This window comes from Macaca nemestrina, chromosome 12, assembly GCF_043159975.1.
Source record: "Macaca nemestrina isolate mMacNem1 chromosome 12, mMacNem.hap1, whole genome shotgun sequence".
Taxonomy (NCBI): domain Eukaryota; kingdom Metazoa; phylum Chordata; class Mammalia; order Primates; family Cercopithecidae; genus Macaca; species Macaca nemestrina.
Genome location: NC_092136.1, coordinates 108,978,841 through 108,983,600, shown reverse-complemented (window position 1 = coordinate 108,983,600; position 4,760 = coordinate 108,978,841). Strand labels below are relative to the sequence as shown.

Below are 4,760 nucleotides of genomic sequence, written 5' to 3'. Positions count from 1 at the left end.
AGTCTGAGCTTTGAGTGTACCTGTCACCTGAATAGTGAACATTATATCCAACAGGTAACTTTTCAACCTTCCTCCCTCTCCCATCCTCCCACCTTTTGTAGTCTCCAATGGCTATTATTCTATTCTGTATATCCATGGGTACCCATTGTTTAACTCCCACTTTTAAGTGTGAACATGTGGTATTTGACTTCCCGGTTTTGAGTTATTTCACTGAGGATAATGGCCTCCAGTTCCATCTCTGTTGCTGCAAAAGAAATTTTGTTCATTTTTATGGCTGAGTAGTATTCCATGACGTGTATGTGATATATCAGAATCTTCTTGACAAATCCTATTCAACCATCAGCATAATATTTTCTCTTACTGAAATTTTACATCTCTTTGCTTGAAGATGTAAGTAAGAATGCTTCATTAGTCATTGCCTGAGTTTCTTGACTGTCTTCCAACGCCCAGATTTTAAGTGTGTGTGTGTGTGTGTGTGTGTGTGTGTGTGTGTCTGTGTGTGTAAAATAGTCTGCAAATATTTTTTCCCATTCTTTAGGCCAGGGGTCCTTAACCCCTGGGCCATGGACCAGTACTGGTCTGTAGCCTGATCGGAGCCAGGCTGCACAGAAGAAGGTGAGCAGTGAGTGGGCGAGCGAAGAAGCTTCATCTGTATTTACAGCTGCTCTCCATTGCTTGCATTACCGCCTAAGCTCCACCTACTGTCACATCAGTGGTAGCATTAGATTCTCATAGGAGTGTGAGCCCTATTGTCAACTGTGCATGTGAGGGGTCTAGGTTGTGGGTTCCTTATGTGAATCTAATGCCTGATGATCTGAGGTGGAGCCAGGCAGTGATGCTAGCGCTGAAGAGTGGCTGCAAATACAGATTAACATTAGCAGAGAGGTTTCACTGCACAGAGACCATAATAAATCAATTGCTTGCAGACTCATATCAAAACCCTATCAATGAGCAGCAAGTGACAATTAAGCTGGATCTCCCTATTGTTTAAAATCCAAATGAATGGCAGTGATAAACCCAAAATTCAAAAGAACAGTTACTTCAAGGTAGAGATGGAGGCTTGGGGTGAAGAAAAAGAACATAGATTAAACTATATATATATATACACACACACACACACATATATACACACATACATATATATATATACACATACACACATATAGATATGTGTTTTGTTTAGGTTTTATGTTTTTGAGATGGAGTCTCACTCTGTCACCCAGGCTGGAGTGCCGTGGCGAGATTTCGGCTCACTGCAAGCTCCACCTCCCGGGTTCACACCATTCTCCCGCCTCAGCCTCCCGAGTAGCTGGGACTACAGGCGCCCGCCACCACGCCTGGCTAATTTTTTGTTTTTGTATTTTTAGTAGAGATGGGGTTTCACCGTGTTAGCCAGAATGGTCTCGATTTCCTGACCTCGTGATCCACTCGCCTCGGCCTCCCAATATGAAACTGTATTTTTAATGTTCTAGTTTTATAAGCTGAGTGTTGGGTTTATGGTGTTTATTACTATGTTTTATAGCAAATGTGTTACATATTTTATGTATCAAATATTACAAAATATAAAATAATTATAATTTTTAAGACTGGATTTTGATGTTTTTTCAGTGACAATTTTAACCATTTCATTTTTTAACTTTTTATAACATTTTACTTTTTGCTCCATTTCACACATATTTCAACAACCACTTTTATTCTTTCAAAAGGGGAACAAAGAATGCTTTATTGAAGCATAATGGTAATGTGCTCAATCCCTTTACCCAGGTATAAGAAAATGGATGTCAGTTTCTATGTCAGATCCATTTAACATCTTCAAGAGATTGTTTTTGCATTCCAGCCCAGGTGGTCATGGTGGCCCTAAAGATAGCAACACCTTGTACCTAAAAGCACAAATCCTAACAGGGCAATATTGTTGCAAGGTAATACTTTTCTCCAAGAAAGCAATGAAAGGTAGCATGGGTGAGTTAAGGAGCAACACTGCTATTCTCCTCAACTCAGTGGCATCTACTTGGTACCTACTGTGTGCCCAGCATTGTCATGGGCACTGAGGATGTAGTGATCACTAAAACAAAAACACACAGCCACTGATGGCAGGGGACTCACCTTCATTTTTCTGTAAGTTTCACTTTTTCAAATTTCCAACTTTTATTTTAAGTTCAGGGGTACATGTGCAGGATGTGCAGGTTTGTTACATAGGTAAACGTGTGCCATGGTGGTTTGCTGTACAGATCATCCCATCACCTAGGTATTAAGCCCAGCATCTGTTAGCTATTCTTCCTGATGCTCTCCCTTCCCCCATCCCAGACTCTCCAATAGGCCCCAGTGTGTGTTGTTCCCACATGTCCACGTGTTCTCATCATTCAGATCCAATTTATAAGTGAGAATATATGGTATTTGGTTTTCTGCTCCTGCATTAGTTTGCTGAGGATAATGGCTTCCAGCTCCACTCACATCCCTGCAAAAGACATGATCTCATTTCTTTTTATGGCTGCATAGTATTCCATGGTGTATATGTACCATATTTTCCTTATCCAGTCTATCACTGATGGGCATTTACATTGATTTTATGTCTTCAATATTGTGAATAGTGCTGCAATGAACATACCTGTACATGTATCTTTATAACAGAATGATTTCTATTCCTGTGGGTCTATACCCAGTAATGGGATTGCTGAGTCAAATGGTATTTCTGCCTCTAGGTCTTTGAAAAATCACCACACTGTCTTCCACAACGGTTGAACTAACTTACATACCAGTGTAAAAATGTTCCTTTTTCTCCACAACCTTGCCAGCATCTGTTGCTTTTTTTACTTTTTAATAATAGCCACTCTGACTGGTGTGAGATGCCATCTCATTGTGGTTTTGATTTGCATTTCTCTTATGATCAGTGATGTTGAGGTTTTTTTCATATGTTTCTTGGCCACATGTATGTCTTCTTTTGAGAAGTGCCTGTTCATGTCCTTTGTCCACTTTTTATTTTTTGAAAAGGAGTTTTGCTCTTGTTGCCCAAGCCAGAATGCAATGGCACAGTCTTGGCTCACTGCAACCTCTGCTCCCAGGTTCAAGTGATTCTCCTCCCTCAGCCTCCCAAGTAGCTGGGATTACAGGCATGTGCCCGGCTAATTTTTTGTATGTTTAGTAGAAACAGGGTTTCATCATGTTAGCCAGGCTGGTCTTGAACTCCTGACCTCAGATGACCCACCTGCCCGGCCTTCCAAAGTGCTGAGATTGCAGGCATGAGCCACTGCACCCGGCCCCATTTGCCCACTTTTTACTGGGGTTGTTTTTTTTTGGGGGGGGATATTTGTTTAAGTTTCTTGTAGATACTGGATATTAGACCTTTGTCAGATGGATAGATTGCAAAAATTTTCTCCTATTCTGTGGGTTATCTATTCACTCTGATGATAGTTTCTTTTGCCGTGCAGAAGCTTTATTTAATTCATCCAATTTGTCAATGTTTGCTTTTGTTGCAATTGCCTTTGGCATCTTTGTCATGAAATCTTTGCCTATGCCTATATTCTTTATGGTATTGCCTAGATTTTCTTCTAGGGTATTTATAGTTTTGGATTTTACATTTAAGTCTTTAATCCATCTTGAGTTGATTTTTGTATATGGTGTAAGGAAGGGGTCCAGTTTCAATTTTCTGCATATGGCTCGCCAGTTCTCCCAGCACCATTTGTTGAATAGGGAATTCTTTCTTTGCTGCTTGTTTTTGTCAGATTTGTCAAAGATCAAACGGTTGTAGGTGTGTTGTCTTATTTTAGAGTTGTCTATTCTCTTCCATTGGACTCCCCTTCTTTTTAAAAAAAATATGAAATGCTTCACAAATTTGTGTGGCATCCTCGCACAGAGGCCGTGGTAATCTTCTCTGTAGCATTCCAATTTTAGTGTATGTGCTAACAAAGCAAGCAAAGAACTCACGGTCTGATGTGGACAGGCCAAGTAAACTGAAGTGCAACAGTGTTAAAGAAACATGAGTAGCCCAGGTATGGGAGAAGTTTACTATAAGTTGTGGGGAGGGGGGTTGATGGTGAATTAGAAAAAGCTTCTAAAGGTAAAGGAAAAAAACAATCCAGAGAGAGGAGACAACATAGGTGAAGACATAGGATCTGAACATAGTATTACTAAATGGTATATTAAGTAGGTGCATTTAATTTTTAAACAGCCCCTAAATCCCATTTAAATGACATTTATGTCAGCATGGAAACAACAAGGGTGCCACTGGTACACCAGGAATTTTGAGAAATTTGTGAGTGTACTCACCAATGCTTCATTATGGGCTTTGGGTTGCTAGAACTGGGGATGCACAGGTTATATTTCAGATGATTTAAAATTTGCTCTACAAGACTTAACATCTAATCATAGCTGACTAGAATCAATATTTAAAATTATTTTACATCTCTTGAGCTTTCTGCAAATTAAAGGGGGAAAAAATTGGCTCTGAATTATTGGGGAATAAACACAAGTTGGAAATTGTTTAAAAAAAGGAATACAAAAACCCAGATCATTAGGACAGTCTCTGCAATCAAATCATCAACTCCCTCCATTGGAAGAGATGGCTTTGCAAGATCTTTGCTGTGGCCTTCCTTGCCCAAGCCTCCTCCATAGGCATAACCATTCTCAATTTCTATGAATCCTTTCAAAGAACTAGAGAGCTGTTTCTGTCAGATAGAGGCACATAGTATTATTACTGCAACAACCCAGTCAGAAGAAGGCTTTATAAATTACTCACTAGGCTGTGGGTGGGTTAAGAACTGATA

The 4,760-nt window shown here is 39.9% G+C and overlaps 1 non-coding gene across 1 annotated transcript; it reads right to left on the bottom strand.

Moving 5' to 3' along the window:
• Positions 1 to 3,805: 3,805 nt before the first annotated feature.
• LOC112428861 (U6 spliceosomal RNA) lies at positions 3,806 to 3,908 on the bottom strand. The gene has a single exon (XR_003020928.1). It is a non-coding gene; the product is annotated as a U6 spliceosomal RNA (small nuclear RNA).
• Positions 3,909 to 4,760: the final 852 nt, after the last annotated feature.